At 44.7% G+C, this 17,695-nt stretch overlaps 1 protein-coding gene and 1 long non-coding RNA gene across 3 annotated transcripts in view; both read right to left on the bottom strand.

Moving 5' to 3' along the window:
* LOC308186075 (uncharacterized protein) overlaps positions 1–3,131 on the bottom strand; it is a 107,082-nt gene extending 103,951 nt beyond the window's left edge. The window contains exon 1 of the mRNA XM_080574970.1: positions 2,962–3,131. The gene's annotated coding sequence lies outside the window, so the exon portion shown is untranslated. The remainder of the gene's footprint in view (positions 1–2,961) is intronic.
* Positions 3,132–4,234: 1,103 nt separating this feature from the next.
* Positions 4,235–17,216, bottom strand: LOC308186092. Of its 2 annotated transcripts, none has more exons than XR_013943905.1 (3): positions 16,539–17,216; positions 9,265–13,416; positions 4,235–5,657 (listed from the first exon to the last, which is right to left on the bottom strand). It is a non-coding gene; the product is annotated as an uncharacterized lncRNA (long non-coding RNA). The 2 variants fall into 2 exon arrangements; XR_013943906.1 differs by having other exon boundaries at positions 9,265–11,531; positions 16,539–16,661.
* Between the last annotated feature and the right edge of the window lie 479 nt (positions 17,217–17,695).

Raw genomic sequence — 17,695 nt, 5'->3', positions numbered from 1 at the left:
TCCTTCGGTAGCTATTAATATATCGTCCACATATTGTAACAGCAGGTATCGATCCTTTGGTACCTGAATTTGTCCTTGGTTAATCCAGTCTTCTATTTCTTTAGCTAGCTGACTGCCGAAGAGGGTCGGGCTATTCTTGAATCCTTGAGGCAATCTTGTCCAGGTCAGTTGCATCTTTCGTCCGTTCCGTGGACTTTCCCATTCAAAAGCAAAAAGTTTTCTACTATCCTTGTCAATGGGTATGCAGAAGAAGGCATCTTTTAAATCAATTACAGTAAACCACTTATATTTTTCTTTTACAGATGTTAACAATGTATAAGGATTAGCCACCACTGGGTGAATATCTTTTGTTATTTCGTTTATTGCCCTAAGGTCCTGCACTAGCCTGTATTCCCCATTAGGTTTCTTTACTGGGAAAATTGGGGTATTATATTCAGATTTGCATTCCTCCAGAATGTGGTAGCTAAGAAATTTATCTATAATCTTTACTATCCCTAGCCTAGCTTCTAGCTTCAATGGGTACTGTTTAATCCGTACCGGTCGGGCCCCTTCCTTAAGTTCAATTTTTACTGGCTGGGCTACTTTTGATTTTCCAGGCACGTCCGTTTCCCAAATTGCAGGCATTACTGCATTTTCTACCTCTTTTGGGATATGAGGAACAGCCTTCTCTTTAATCATTAATATTTGTCCCACTTTTGATTCCGGGATTCTCATAATCAATTCTCCATCTTCAAACATTATAGTTTAGTTAGCAAATCCCGCCCCAAAAGAGGAATAGGGCATTCTGGTACATATAAAAATTCATGCGTAATTTCTTTACCTCCAAACTGTAAATCAAGGGGTTGTAAGAACGGCCGTATTTCCTCCTTCCCGGTGGCACCTACAATAGTAGTTTTCCTTTCCCCTATCTTACCACTTAATCTATTGAGTACTGAATATGTGGCCCCTGTATCAATTAAAATTTTACTTCCTTATTTCCTATTTGAATTTTTACCAAGGGCTCTTTAGTTTCTTTCAATCTCTCTAAAAAGGCGGAAGGTGATTCCGCTTTTTCTTGCCTGACATTATACAATTTTGACCAATTTATGGTCCGGGGCATGGCATTCTGTACCCCGATTTGTACCCAATCTTGATATCTCTCCAGCCTCCTTATTCCATCCCCTGTGTTATAATCCCTTTGGGGATCCTCGGTGGGGAAGTTTTGATCTAGATTTCCAAGCACTAATCCATTACGTATATCTTCTCGGGCTCTCTCTCTGGCTGCCCGTAATACCATGTCCTTTTCTGTTGAATCCATCAAAGTATCCAGGATCACCTGGAGATCATCCCAATCGGGATTTTGGGTTTTAATTATCATTTTCATTATCCTAGCTACTTTATCTGGGTTTTCCCTGTAGGTGCCGGCTGCTTGCTTCCATATCATTAAATCCCCAGCTGAAAAAGGCACCTTGACATATACCGGTCCTTCTGTCCCCACTCCTTGCCTGAGGGGAGCGATTATTTTCCCTCCCTCTTCATTTATAGTTTCTCCTGCCCTTCGCTGTTGCCGGGTCCTATGTGACACGGGGAGACTAAAATCGGGGATTCTCCATCACTACTGCTATCTTCCTTTTCTCTTTTCCCTCCCTGTCCTGGCTCTTCCGGCGGAGCCGACGGCGCAACTTCCAGATCAATATTTCCATTATTATATTATTATATTATATTATTATATTATTATATACATTATTATATTATTATATACATTATTATATTATTATATTATATTATTTCCCATAATACTTATTATTCTCTATTGCCTGATGCTGTATACAGCGTCCCTCCTTAGTACATGCACAACAACGTTCCTCAGTTTAAACTTCAAGCACCATTATTCCACAAGCATGCTGCCATTCAGGCTTTCGGCGCAAATAAAAGAATAATTCCACATACGGCAGTTCATCATATTTTCCTTCCCACTTACAAAATAGCATTATTGTAAAATTGTATTATATTGCAATGTTCCATTCTCAGGCCAAGTTTCTTGGTCCTCTAGTTTATACTGTGGCCACCAAATATTACAATAATCAATCAGCTTTCCTTTCCGCATTTCTTGACCAAAACCTCCCTCTTTCCAGTGTGCTAGCAAACGCCCCAGCGGGGATGTCCGCGGGATAGGTACATCTTTTCCCAGAATTTCTTTAATCTTTTTCATTTTGAGCTTATGATACGGACCCAAAAGCTGCCGGAGCAGCAACACACTCTCCCGAAAGCTGCCGGAGCAGCAACACACTCTCCCGAAAGCTGCCGGAGCAGCAACACACTCTCCCAAAAGCTGCCGGAGCAGCAACACACTCTCTCGAAAGCTGCCGGAGCAGCAACACACTCTCCCGAAAGCTGCCGGAGCAGCAACACACTCTCCCAAAAGCTGCCGGAGCAGCAACACACTCTCTCGAAAGCTGCCGGAGCAGCAACAGCACACTTTCCGGAAGCTGCCGGAGCAGCAGCGTGCTTTCCCAAAAGCTGCCGGAGCAGCAACACACTCTCTCGAAAGCTGCCGGGGCAGCAACACACTCTCTCGAAAGCTGCCGGAGCAGCAACACACTCTCTCAAAAGCTGCCGGAGCAGCAACACACTCTCTCGAAAGCTGCCGGAGCAGCAACAGCACACTTTCCGGAAGCTGCCGGAGCAGCAGTGTGCTTTCCCAAAAGCTGCCGGAGCAGCAGCGTGCTTTCGCAAAAGCTGCCGGAGCAGCAGCAGCACGCTTTCTACATACCAATAATACCTGGTGCTGACCCTTCAGCACAAACCAATACAGTTACCAATGCCGAACCTGCAGAGCTTTCGCTCTGTCTAACGGACGGCGCCTAGGCTTACCCCGGGAGCTCCCTGCCCAACCGAGCGTGGCTTTCGCCGCGTCTGACCGGCAGGCTTTCCCAACCAAATCGGTACCGAATACCCAAAGTTGAAAGCACCTTTGCTTACCACTCCAGTGGTACGTCGTGAGCAGCGGAGGTCGGTCGTGGTCGACTGCTCCCCGAGAATCCCTCGGTGCCGGCTGGAGCGAAACCGAGACACGATCCGCCTCAGCAGTGCCCACGCTGTCCCACCTGGGTCGCCAAAATGTTAGCGTAGCAACCACATAACCACCAAGTGATTATATGAAGGTGCTTTATTCAGCGCTGGAAGCCGGGGCAGGTGCCCAAATCTGGCTTCAAGTCCCGTTACTTCCCAGCCGTTATTTATACATACAATATTGCGTCAGGTATACATATTCATTACAGGTTGCAACATCAGCCTCGCTTTTCATTCTAATTAGCTCCCCTCCCCTTTGCACATGCGTGGCGCACTCTGGTGGTCGTCCAGGTGGTCGTCCAGATGAAGTAAGGAGTCTTCCTCTCCGCTAAACTCTTTCACCTTTCTCACTCGACGCATGCTCCCTCCGCTCCTTGGTTCTGCTTCAACTCATTTCATCATCTCCAGGCCCTTATCCAAGGTCAGGTTGTACCTGTTCCCTCCCAGGGTTCCCCTTCAACGATTCCTTTAAATGTTCAATGTACTCCCTAGGTTTCCAGTATACATAGATTACTTGATAATGTAAGTACATTTAATAATATTTAATTATACCGTATGATCCATCACCTGAGAAACATTAATAGAACATCCATTCGATTCTCCCCAACACTAACACTGTGATGGAAGTGTCTGCTCCTGAGTTTTCTGCCAATTCATTGGCAAGGGTGGTAAGCCCTTGCAATGCTCTAGTTACTGTGCCATCCAGGGCAGTATTGTTAGGGATAAAAGTACAACAACGGTTGCCCAGCATCACGCACACACCACCTTTCTCCGCAAGAATCATATCTAATGCTATTCTGTTTTCCCAAGCCATTTTGCTGGTGGCATCTAGTTGTTCAGCGATTCCCTTATCGCATCTCTTGTATAGTTTATGAATCTCTGCTGATTATACTAGATATAATTAATCCAATCCACATTTTTATTAATTGTTACCCACCAGAACAGTGACTCAAACCCTGTAGCAATTTGATTCCTGGCTTTACATCAGGAACTCCTCTAGGCACCCCAATAGAATCTATGTACGCTCTATCATCAAATGATTCTCCTAAGCTTCTTTTACTTCTTCTGGGTATTTGTGATGTTTCTCTTTCAAATGCCAGGGTGAAGGGTATAGCTAATTGAACAAGTGCACAAGTGCCTCCCCAGTTAGATGGCAGGATGGACCATAAGATCTTCCCTCCACAGTACCACCAGAGATCTGCCCTGGGGATCTCAAGTCTTGAATAGTTTCCCATCAAGTCCTCGGTAGCATTCAAGGTCCTCGTGCACAAGGCAAATTCTCCCAGATGCTGGGTAGCACTCACACCCTGCCGTGAGAGGCAAGCTGTATGGTTACCTGTAGCTGTGGAGAATACAGGGGGAGCCCTGATATTGCTATCGTGCAAGGAAGGGAATGGCAAAGAGAGAGACTTACAGGCCTCATTTCCCCAGGCAGTCTTTTCTTGGTACAATGCAATCATACATCGCATTCCCTGGGAATCCTCGGTCCATCCCAATGGGCAGGGCACTATCTGGGCAATCGGTCATCCCGAGGCACAAGCATAGCAATTGCTATGGTTGAGACTCTGGACAGTATATTTGACCCATTCTATCCAGGCATTCACATCCCCATACCCTGTTTCAATCTCAAATGTTTGAACTGCCGCATTTCAAAGAGGGCCTCCTGTTTTCTCTCCTGTTTTCTCCTTGAGTTTCTCCCTTTCTCTGATGGCAATAGAGGATCGTTTCCATACAGCTATTCTCAATCTGGCTGTTGGGTCTCTACCAGTTATTTGTTCTCTCTGCTCAATTGTCCTTGGGCATTTAAATCTCCACAAGCTAACACCTCACAAGCATCAAACATGACAGATTGTGGTACATAACCCTCTGTCACATTCACCCATATTTTTATGGGGTATCCCGTCTTACTATTATCTGGTCATGCCTTTTCCAAGTTGCCAATTGACCAAGGCTTTCTCTGAGGCCTACGATCACTAAAAACAAAATTAATAATTGATTTTTCCCTGTCATTATTTTTGAACCTTAGGTTTCCAAATAATTATCAATACAAAGAATAAGATATACACTACTACCATAACAAACCCCCCTTGGGAACACTTCAATTCACTATAGGCCAGTCCTTTCTCTCAATCACAAGTCACACTCATTAGTTACCTGTGAAAATAAAAGGTTAGTTTACAATTGCAAGCTCTTATCCCGCTCAGAGTCCACTATGAGATTTTTCTCTTCGATTTCAGCTTCCAACAAGTCTTCTGTAGAAACAGCTTCCCAGGTACTAGGGTCGATGGATGCCTTCACTCGAGTATAGTGAGTCCAACCTTTTTCCGCAGTTCCTATGGCCGTTTCAGTGGTTAGTAGTACTTGGAAGTGTCCTTCCCATTCGGGCCGGAGTTGATCCTTTCCAGGTCTGAATCAGGACCCAATTTCCCACGGGTCCTGAGAAATGACAAAGAAGAGGACAACCCCAGAATACAGTTCTTAAGAAAACTCTCTTGTTTCGAATTGTGGTATCTCATCCCTTCTGCCCAGATAGGGTAATCCGAACAGCATCTCATACGGTGAAATTCCTATATCGTTTCTTGGTGCTGTTTGAACCTGTAGGAGTGCTAAAAGTAAACATTTTACCCAAGGAAGTTGGGTTTTTAACACTAATTTAGTTAATTGCTTCTTTAATGTCTGGTTCATTCGCTTTGCCTTCCCAGAAGAGGAGGGGTGCCAGGGAGTGTGAAAAGCCCACTCAATCTCTAAGGCCCGCATTAACCCTTGCAGTACTTGTGAAGTGAAATTATTTCCTTGATCTGAATCAATGTTTTCAGCTATCCCATATCTAGGGACTATTTGCTCCGGTGATACCTTAGCCACCGTGTTTGCAGTGGCAGATACAGAGGGGAAAGCTTACACCCATCCAGTCACGTGGTCAATTAGGACAAACAAGTACTTAAATCTCCCTCCTTTACGTAACTCAGTAAAGTCTACCTGTATACTTTGTAAAGGTCGAATCCCTGGCTCCCGTCCCCCTCTAGGTTAGTTACAAATGACCTTTTTATTTGCCTTTTGACATACGGTACATCCTCTGCATATTTGCTTCACTAAAGTGTATATTCCTACACAGACATACTTTCTTAGCACAACATCACACATTGCTTGCATCTCCCAATGACTCTCTTGATGTAAAACATCATATTTGCCTCATTGGTGCTTTATTCAGCATTTCTCTCCCATCAGGGAGTATCCATTTTCCCTCAGGCTTCGTGGCTCCTGATTCCTTAAAGAAATCTCTCTTAAAAACTTTTTAGTTCTTTCTTAGTTTTCAACAATTCCCTGAATCCTCTCTGGATTTATTCTTAGTTTTCCCTCAGACATTAGATGCCTTAAATACCTGACTTCTCTTTCTACGTATTGTAATTTATTTTTCAATACTCCCAAGCCCTGCTTTCCCAGAAAGTTGAATAGCTTGTTAGTAGCTTCCTTCACAACTGTTTTCTCCTGTCCTGACAATAAACGATCATACACATTTTGTAATAGAAATTCCTCCTTGGGAGGTTGGAATTGCTCCAAAATCTGTTCTAGAACTTTGCCCAAATTAATCGGAGGCCCTGTAAACCCCTGAGGTAAAACTGTCCGTATGTATTGTTGCTTCCGTCCCCACTTCAGAGTCTTTCCAGTCAGAGGTGAATATATCTTTGCTCTCAGGGCCTGAGAACACTCCATTAATAACACTGTTATTCCAGTCTACCAATTTACTATTTGAATGCCCAATTTCATCATCAAATCCCTTCCCAACAAGTTAGTCCCTGCCTTGGGTACATACAATAATTGCCCAGAGATCATTTTATCCCCTAGTCTCAGCTTGGTATCCCCCAAAGGTGGCACTGTTATCCCAGCCCCTTCTACCCCCATCACTTTTTAGGGTTACATTAGTTAATTTAATCCCTGATACTTTACAGGCCAGTAATGACCTAGCTGCCCCTGTGTATTGTGTTTGATGGCAAGGTTCGGGAGGGGGCTGCAGTGGCAGCCCCCACGAGGAGAATCCAGAAACCACCCCGTGGCAGATAAGGGGCAATTTCATCCGGCCCCAGAGGGGCCCACCGCTGCCCAGAGCCAAGCCATGAGCAACACAGTCCGTGCCTCTGTGAGAGCACATCCACGAAAACGAACAAACAAAAACCTGCTGCTCAACAGCAGCTGGGAGAGCGAGGAGTGAGAAACCTCCCCGCAGACACCAAAGTCAGCACAGACGGAGGGGGTGGAGGCGCTCCAGGCGCCGGAGCCGAAGCCCCCTGCGGCCTGTGGAGAGGCCCCTGGTGGAGCAGGCTGCCCCCCCTGCCCCCCCCCCTTCTCGATACTTGGGAAACTGACCAAACACCACAGCAAATATACCAAAACTTCTAGACTGTTACTTAGATAATGCCTACATCCTCTTTCCCTGCTCATTCAACTTTCCCAACTCATTCAAAAAACAGCTCTGTCAAACATTACATACCACACCTTTAACACCTTCAATAACCCTTTTTAACACTTCTTCTTATCTTTCTCCAGCCTGTACTTTCACCAAAGTCTCAGTCATTAGCCAACTTAACTCCATACCTTTCTCCCTCATCCCATTTTCCTTCTCTCCTCCTTCTTCCACTCCGGATATTCCTACCTGAAGTGGCCAGCCTGCCCACACTTAAAACATCCCATCAAAGCCTGTCCCTGCTAAGATTCAGGCCACAACACGGGTAGCTTTCCTTGCCTGCCATTCCTTCATCTCTCTTCCTCTCTTTTCCATCCTGGCCCTGACTCCCCCTGAAGATTTTCTTCCTCTTTCTCCAACCCTCTGCCTGACTACCTGCTACACTGTCAGTACCATTAGTTTCACTCTCTGCTTTTCCTTCTCATCTTCCCTCTTGACACACACGTTCAGGGCCTCCCACAGGAGGGCCCCCCAGTGACTGTTCACTACATCCCCCCCACCTTCTGGAGCATTTTCTGTGCATCTTGCCAGGCTTCAATCACAAAATGAACTTTCAAGAGCCCTTGGGATACCGGGTCCTCAGGATTCATCCCCAAGTACTTTCTCATTCTGACCCCAAGTCTCTCATATGATTTCTGTGTTGCACACTATTATTCTTCCAGCCAGGATCGGCAAGTGGTTATTTCTGCCCTGCCGGTATTACCCCTGGTCCTGGAGGATGAGTTCTTTCCCATTTTTGTATAGCAGCTCTCCTCCTGATCATTCCCATTTCTTTCCCTGTAAACAACATATTTATATACATAATTCCCCCTCCCCAAGGGTATAAGTTAGGTCCTAGGAAACTCCTAACCTCTCTGCTGGTAAGGAGGGGGGGAAGTTCACTTAAGAGGATACACAGTTAGTGTTAGTGCTGTTAGTATCAGGGAAGGCAAAATTCTCAGTACCTCTTCTACCTTGTTCTAATTCTTGCCAGAGCCTAGAGTAAGCTCTTCTCTAGGGACAGTGTTAATTGCAGTCCCTGTCTCCTTTCCTGGAGCAACTGCTGCTGCCACCGATGCAATATTAGGATTATAGGGAGCATAACTTGGCTCCTCCTCCTCCAAAAAAAGGAATCTTATTGTTTACACATAAATTTCAAGCCTGAATTTTCATCAGGCCCGTATTTTGGCCAAAATACTGCTGTTTCCTTAATTGGTTCTTTTGTCCAGACTAATACACAATATTTAACCTTTTCTTTTTTTTTTTTTTTTTTTTTTTTTTACCATCTCCTCCGATTTTGAGATTATTTTTCCAATTTCTTATAATTCTTCAGGAAGAACTTTCGGTAGGCACTCCCCCAGGGATATCTCCCTGTCCCCTGGAACTCATATTTCCCATTTTTCCTATTCTGGAGAATGGGGGTGTACTGCCAAGCACTTCCCCGTGCAAGGGCTACCGCACACCTATGAGTTTACCAGATTCCCTGGTGTACTTCCGAGCACTTCCCCGTGCGAGGCTTACCGCACACCAAATTTCCCTGGTGTATTGCCAAGCACTTCCCTGTGCAAGGGCTTACCATACACCAAATTTCCCAAGACTCTTCCTTTCTCTCCCTTATCTCACGCTTCGTCCGTCTCCAGCCGCGCCCCTCGCGGAGCTACGGAACCGCGGATCAGGACTCCACACTCGCTTCGTACAAAAGTACGTCTCAATCACACATCACACATCACACAGAGTCTCACCCAACCCCCAAGGCAATACTTAATATTTCTTACCTTGGTCTGTGCACAGACTTACCGGATCAATTCTTAAAACCCGGAGTGCCTACCTTCTTCCTTTCCCCACTACTTCACGGATCCTGCCTCTTTAATCAGTCTCGGGCCCTCTGTCAGCTCTCCGCAGAACCGCCACCGTCGATGCACAGGACCGCTGAAATCAGCGGGGCATGCCTTCCTGCTGCTGCGGCGGTGGGGCTCCCCAGTAGGTGACTGGATCCTGGACGAGCCCCCAAACTGTGAGAAACACTCTGTAGCCAATAACTTAGGCTCAGGCGAGGATCTCAGTGAAGTAGTAATTTATTCGCGATTGCAATGGCGGGCGCCCCACAAGCAGGAGAGCGCACCTACTAGTTCCAAAAACACAGTTTATATACTTTTTGATGACAGGACCCACCCCTGTTTCCCCACTGGAGTGGGTAATCCAGGTTCACAATCTATCTGATGCTTCACAGACAATGCCTGGCCTTCAGTTGCCGGCCTGTTTTTGAGATGGTAATGTGTTCTCCCCTTATCTGGCTTGACTTAACATAGTGATTTTCACCTGATTGCTCTAAGGAGTCTGGTTGTCTGCATTTTAGGAGGTCACCTGCTGAGCTTTCTTATCCCTGTAAGCATATCTCAATACCACATTCCTTCCTTCTATACAATGTAACACTGCAAAAACAACATTTCTATTCCCACATTTCCACATACAAACTCCACTGTTTCAGATTATTAATGAGCCCCGTTCCAATCATAAATCCACAGGACTTCGGAAAAACACCAGAAGCACTCAGTCTTCTGTCTTCTAGACAAACAATACCACCTTTTTCACAAAATTTACATTTCAACAAGACCGAATTTAGAGCCGAATGCTAATTTTTCTCATGCACTTTGTTAGTAAGCCTACACAAAACAAGGAATCACTCCTGTGTATCCGTCAAGATGGGGCTTTAAAAAGGTATTGAGGCCTAAATAAATTCGCTCTCCCCCTTCTTACCAAATTCCCAGGGCTCAGGCCCGAACCACCAAAGAAGTGACTCTCCGTTCTACCACTTTGATAATCAGTCAGCCCCTCTCCCCCAATACTTGGGAAACTGACCAAACACCACCGCGAATATACCGAAACTTCTAAACTGTTACTTAGATAATGCTCCCACCTTCCTCGTTGACATAGTCAAAACATTTAAGAACAAAATAGGATTATAAGATGCACCACCAGGGGTGGATTGTTAGGATATAGAGGTGGTAGGTTATCCAATGACTCCCATTCATCATCTTTTTCTTTTTCCTTTTTTTTTTTTTTTTTTCTCCTTCAAACTTCTCGTCTGCTTTTAGTGTAAATATTGAGGCTGGAAAAGGACGTGAAGTCCTGATCCGTAATCCTGCATAATCACTTTCCTCCTGGCTAAAAGGTTCCTTTGAATTAACATGTATATTTAAGGCCTGGTCAATCCAGTCTTCGAAGGATCCGAAAACGGGCCAAAAGACGTGTGGTCTTAAAGGCTCCTTTGGCCATTCTATCATACACTACTGGACCATTTTTAATTTACTTTTTCCTTTTCTGGGGCCCCTATCGTTCCAATTTCTAATCATTATCCCTAATGGACTTTCTGGTGGTATGTCTGGTAATCTCCTCCCTTTTCTCTGGTCCCGGGTCTTCGATTTTGTCTGACCCATCTAGGAATTTTACTGTGGCAATTCCTACAGCCCTTGGTTGCCTTAGTGAGAGTGTCTTGCAGGGGGTTTAGGACCTATCACCCACCCACGAATCCTATAGGAATCGCTTTGGTCCTTCACCGGCCAAGTCCCTCGCGGGAGATTGGAACCGCGGTTAGAAGACCTCCACAATCGCTTCGGAACTGTTATAAGTGAGACCATACAAATTTCTTGGTCTATCAGAAATATTTTATTAATTAAGTAAGCAGGCACAAGCAAAACAGCACTGGGCGGCTGGGGAGTCTCCGCTCCACCACAGCACGCAACTTTCCCTTTTCAGTGTCGCCGTTTTATAGCATCCAAGTTTCGGCTTGTCAGGACTTGTTGGACCTTCTGAAGCTGCGCAGTTCGTTGTTGGGGGTCGTTGTTTTTCTTTCAATGATCATGCGTTGTGCTCGTGTTCAAGGGGGAGGGTAGTGAAGCGGGAAACAGTATTTCACAGAGTCTTTTGTTTTACCAAGGATGTTTATCCAACACCCCCTCCCCACTATCTACTTGCTTAGTCTTCCCCCTTAACAAGGTCGTAAATTGCAAAACCTTATCTTCTCAGCAGATCCTCTGAATTCCTTTTAAAGACAATGAACAAACACCCGCTAATTTATCACAATCCCTCCTTTTTCTTTTTCTAACATATTTTGTTCATTGATGAATTTTTGAAGCACTTGTTTGCTCAATATTAAAGTTTCTGCGTCATCCTCCTCCTGTTCAAGAGATTCATATTTCGCACGCACAAGCATAAGGTGAGCTGCCTCTAATCGGTTTTTTTACAATCGCGATTATTCGATTGAATATACATGGTACAAAAGTTAGTGTTAACATGAGCAGCAACAAAGGTCCTGCTATAGTTGATAGCAGTGTAGTGAGCCAAAGTGAGTAATTAAACCAGGATTCATACCAATTCTGGTGGGCTTCATTTTCTATTTTTCGTTTTTCTAGCCCTTCTCTCAATTTAGTCATTGTATCCCTTACTACTCCAGTATGATCTGCATATACGCAACACTCCTCTCGTAGGGCTGCACACAATCCTCCTTGTTGTAGAAAAATCAGATCTAATCCCCTACGATTTTGTCGTACAGATTTCTCTAAAGCTGGTATGGATTGCTCGATACGGGCCAAATCCTCATCTACAGCAATGCGTAGAGAGGTAAATTCTTGGCTTTGTTTTTACCAGAGAGGTAATTTCAGTTCCGGCTCCTGCAGCCCCCAGAATCATCAGAGTGGCTAAAGTGACAGCCGTAATAGGCTCTCTCTTCCTTAAGTGTTTTTTTTTTGCCATAGCATGTTGGATGTACATATACTCCTCAGAATGGTAAAGAATCCTAGGTATAATTACTACCTGTACACAAAAATCATGAGACGAGTTGAACAATTTTAAAGATAAGCATGGAGTTACCCCCAGAGACGAACATACCCATCTGGTGTTATCTGCTGGTATTAACCATTTTTCTTTGTCTAATTGTGTAACATTTTCTGTAATATTGCATAGATGGAACTTCTCACCAGGGACCGTGCCTACGCACCTGCCATTCCCAGTTACTTCCGTTAACGTTATTCCTACATCCCTTCCCCAATTGCATTGTGGGGGATCGGTTTCGTTTGAACGGGTGGTTTCTCCCAGATCCCCAATGGCGTCGTAATATGAGGGCCTTATATCAAGACATAACCAGCAAGGTCTAGGCACGTCTGGATTTGGTTGATTCAACAACTGATAACTAGCATTCATGATTCTCCATATGTTATTCCCGGTCACCCCTTCATTTCTAATCCCATACTCCGGGTTTACTGATTTATTAGCAACCTCCAGTGGTTTAGGGCTATTAGGAGTTAGCATTCTAAAAGCTTGTGTAGGCTGAATCCTCAAAACACTCCCCGACAGTTTCTGATTTGGTCCCACCCGTTGGGGACTCTTAGTCTCTTCCTTCTTTATATAGATGATGCCTTCCCTATCAGTCCCCCAGCAGTAGTTATCTGCTGAACAACATGGTGATCTTCCCATCTAATCAGGCTCCATTTAAAAGGTTTGTGAGGGTGCGCAGACCCAGGAACAGTGTAAACAATCGTACCCATTACTATGTATCGCAAAAAAAATGGCTAGGGCCCATTTTCCAGAGTTCTTTACCTGGCCACGTAATTCCCCACCGTTTTACTCTCTGCCTCGCTTGTCAGTTCGGTTGCAGCGAACTACAAGGTGCAAGTTCTTCTTGGCAGCAGCAGTGTTCTTCAGGGGAGTTTCTCAGGTAACCGCGACCTTTTTCTGATCAAACAGGGTCCCCTTTCCTCCTTTTTTTTTTTTTACGATACATAGACAGTTAGACCATACTTATCGAGCTCGTTTCAACGTGAGCTTTAAGTCATCAGGGCCTGCGACCGCTTCCCATTTGCTTTTCTGGATCGGTCCTTTCACGCGACTGGCATGCGTTCACCCCTTCTCAGCCGTCCGGATAGCCGTCTCTGTGATAAGTAAAACAACATAGGGGCCTCCCCACCGTGGTGTTAAAGACGTTTCTTTCCATGTCTTAATTAGAACCCTATCTCCAGGTTGTATCCTATGGATTGCTATATCTAGCCACCAAGCCTTTCGCTTGCAACTCCCTCCGTTGGTTCATAAGCTGTATTAAATAAGGTTTTAATTGGATATCCTGTACCTGGGGGTGATCAGATGGCATCTCTAAATCATAAGGCATACCATACAGCCTTTCAAAAGGTGAGATTCCGACATCGGCTCGGGGCTATGTCCGGATATTCAATAGTGCAAGCGGTAAACATTTCACCCAGGAGGTTTTAGTCTCTATCATAAGCTTTGTTAGTTGCTTTTAATTTCACCATTCATTCGTTCTACCTTTCCCGAACTCTGAGGATGCCAGGGAGTGTGATATTCCCATTTAATTCCCAGAGCCTTCATCGTGTCTCGGGATACCTTTGACACAAAGTGTGGGCCTCGATCAGAGTCAATTGCTTCTATTACCCCGTATCTGGGTATGATGCTTTCTAATAATATCTTTACCACGGTTTGAGCTGTGGCCCTTGCCGTAGGGAATGCTTCAACAAAGTTTGTGAGGTGGTCTACAATAACTAATAAGTATCTATATCGCCCCGTTTTTGGAAGTTCAGTAAAATCTAATTGAATCTTTGCAAAAGGTCGATGTGCCAATTCTCGTCCTCCTCCCGGGACCCTTTTTCTCATGTGTTGAGCATTTACCCTCCGACAAGTTATGCAATCATTTACGATCCTCTTTGCTATATTATAAATCCCTATACACATATAATATGTGGCAAATTGATCCACCAACGCCTGAGTACCCCAGTGCGTCTGTTCATGAAATCTCCGTAGCACCCTCATAGCTACTGATTTTGGTAACACTTCCCGTCCATCAGGCAGTACCCATTTCCCTTTATCGGTTTGTTTTTTTTTTTTTTTTTTTGAACCCCCATTTGTGTCATCTTGTCTTCTTCTGTATTAGTGAAACAGAGTAAGGGGAGGGGAATGGGTCCATTCGACCACAGGGAGTTAGTCGGCCCGCACTTGTAGCAGTTTTTATAAGGCGGGCTTTCTTCCTCTGAACAATTGCATTCAATCCCATCAACTCCCCATTCACTCCAGCAATCATAACATGGAAATTCCTTTAAGCCTTTCCCACAGTATTAAGTATTATATTAAGCATTATTATATATTATTATATTATTAATTATTATATTAATTATTATATATTATGTATAAGTATTAAGTATTTCCCACAGTCTGGGCAATCTTCCCTCGTTCTTACAATTCTTATACTCATTAATGCTGCCCTTTTTGCCTCCTGATCTGCTAGATTATTACCCCTAACCTGAGGGGTGAGGCCTTTTTGATGCCCTTTTATATGTACTACAGCAATTTCTTTGGGCTCTCTGATAGCTTGTAAAACCTGGGTAATCAATTCCTGATGTATTAAACCCTTTCCTTGTGAATTGATGAGCCCCCTTTCTTTCCATATTTTACCAAATGTATGTACTACCCCATAAGCATATTTTGAATCTGTATATATTGTACCGCTTTTATTTTTCAACAATTTTAGGGCCTGCAATATGGCATATAGCTCGCAAGCTTGGGCAGACCAGCTAGGGCTCAAAGGTCCAGATTCCACTATCTCAAATGTTTTCTCGTTTACTAACGCGTATCCTGATTTTTGCTTTCCCTCGACTACTCTCGAGGAACCATCCACATATATCTGTTCACCAATGGGTAATTCCACTTCCTCTAGATCAGGTCTCAATTTCGTTTGCTCTTCTATATTTCGGAGGCAATCATGTCCTAAGGACTCATTTGGTTCCCCATAAAGAAATTGAGCAGGGTTCTGTAGGGAGGTTGTTCCTAAGGTTAATTTTGGAGAGGAAATCAAAATTCCTTCATATTTTAATAATCTGGCGTCAGTGATCCATTTCTCTGCCTTCTGTTGCTGTACCCCGCATATATTGTGTAGAGATATTACTTTGATTTCCCCCCCAAAAGTGATCTTCTGTGCTTCTTCCACTAACAAGGCAGCAGCTACCACTACCTGCAAACAGTTTGGCCAACCCCGGCTAACCAGATCCAATAATTTAGACAAATAGGCCACAGGTTTGTTTTTTTTTTTTTTTTTTTTTTACTCCCTGCCCATTCTTGGGCCAGCACTCCGTATGCTGTGCATTCTGCGCTGTTCACAAAAAAAAAAAACAAAACAGCCTCCTTAAATCTGGTAAGCTTAACACTGGGGGGGGGCGTACTAGTTCCTCCTTTAACTTGTTCAGTCGTTCCTCATCTTCTTTTGTCCATTTGAGTAATCCATCCTTATTCAGCTTGTTATATAAAAATTTAACCTTTCCACTATAATCTTCTATCCATTGTCTACAGTATCCGGTCAACCCTAACAGTTGCCGTACCTGCTTTTTAGTTCGCAGGGATGCTAAAGCCAATATTCCACTGATTCTGCCTGGGTCTAACTTCTTAGTCCCCTTACTTAACTGGTGACCCAGGTACTTTATCTCTTGCTCCACAATTTGTAATTTTGCCCCTCCTTTTTCTTTTAAAGGGTACAGAGGGTACAGATCAACTCGATTCTCTGAGCCAATCCAAAGGCTTGCATATTCGCTCTCCTCTAAACAAAAAGGTTCCTTTGCACTTACATAAATGTTTAAGGCTTGGCAAACCCAGTCTTCAAACGACCCGAATATGGGCCAATAATTTGCCTACCTCCCCAAACTTCAACACAATAATGAATCATTTTTACTTTATCCTTTCCCCGCCTAAAAGGGGAATCACTCCAATTCTTAATCATTAACCCCAGTGGACTATCTGGGGGAATAGGGGGCAACCTAACACTAGGCATTACCCCACCCATGGGACCAGAAGGCTTACTCTTCTTCTGTCCCATCTTCCGGAGTGCCTTCACACACACACAGAGCCGCTTCCCCCTGGTCGTGGCCCAGTCCCTCGCGGGATGTGGGAACCGCACTACTGAGGGGTCCGCACTCACTTCGTCCGCAATTGGACGTCTCACACAGACGCACTCCGGGATCACCAACCCCAACCGAACGGATCACCGGCCTATACTTACCCACCCCGTGGGTCTTCGTTCGGTCTTCGTGCACAAAGATTGCTTGGGGTTACCGGTTTTATTTGCTTGTGCCTAATTTTGGGTTCGTCGGTGAAGGGCTCGAGCGGGATTTCCCGTTCCCGGGGCCGCCGAAATCGGCGGGGCGCCTCCCCTAGAGGGATTCCCAGTCAATCCGCCTTCATCCGAGTCACGGCACCAAATTTGTTATAAGTGAGACCATACAAATTTCTTGGTCTATCAGAAATATTTTATTAATTAAGTAAGCAGGCACAAGCAAAACAGCGCTGGGCGGCTGGGGAGTCTCCGCTCCACCACAGCACGCAACTTTCCCTTTTCAGTGTCGCCGTTTTATAGCATCCAAGTTTCGGCTTGTCAGGACTTGTTGGACCTTCTGAAGCTGCGCAGTTCGTTGTTGGGGGTCGTTTTTCTTTCAATGATCATGCGTTGTGCTCGTGTTCAAGGGGGAGGGTAGTGAAGCGGGAAACAGTATTTCACAGAGTCTTTTGTTTTACCAAGGATGTTTATCCAACACCCCCTCCCCACTATCTACTTGCTTAGTCTTCCCCCTTAACAAGGTCGTAAATTGCAAAACCTTATCTTCTCAGCAGATCCTCTGAATTCCTTTTAAAGACAATGAACAAACACCCGCTAATTTATCACAGGAACTACGTTCCATCTCAGTCACACTCTCACACACACAGGCAACCGAATCCCACCCAACCGAATGGTATACGCCTTAAATACTTATGACTTATATAATACTTATGACTCCGTCATCTTCATTCAGATCTTCGTGCGCAGAATTACGGGCAAAATATAGTGCTGCAGCCGGCAAATCTAAATCTTTGCTTGCCCTTATTCAGGTTCAAGATGGTGTTAGTCCCGACCCGACTCGAACAGGAGCCACCAAATGGTGGGGGCGCCCCTCCTAGATCAAGTCAGAATTCAGGAACCAAGACCGTCCCGGACGATCCCCCAATTGTTATAAATGACTGAGTCCCAAATAGGATTACAGTCAAAGTTTACAATTTATTAAACGAATAGAGGCAAGCAAACAGCGCTGGGTGCGCCAGGAGTCTCTGCTCCACCAGGACGCACACCCGTTACGTAAGGCGACTGTTTTTTATGCTCCTAGGCTAATACATATTCATTACTGC

Source organism: Anser brachyrhynchus (genome assembly GCF_964034855.1).
Source record: "Anser brachyrhynchus genome assembly, chromosome: Z".
NCBI lineage: Eukaryota > Metazoa > Chordata > Aves > Anseriformes > Anatidae > Anser > Anser brachyrhynchus.
Note: the sequence above shows the minus strand (reverse complement) of the source record. Positions and strands in the feature narration are given on the sequence as shown.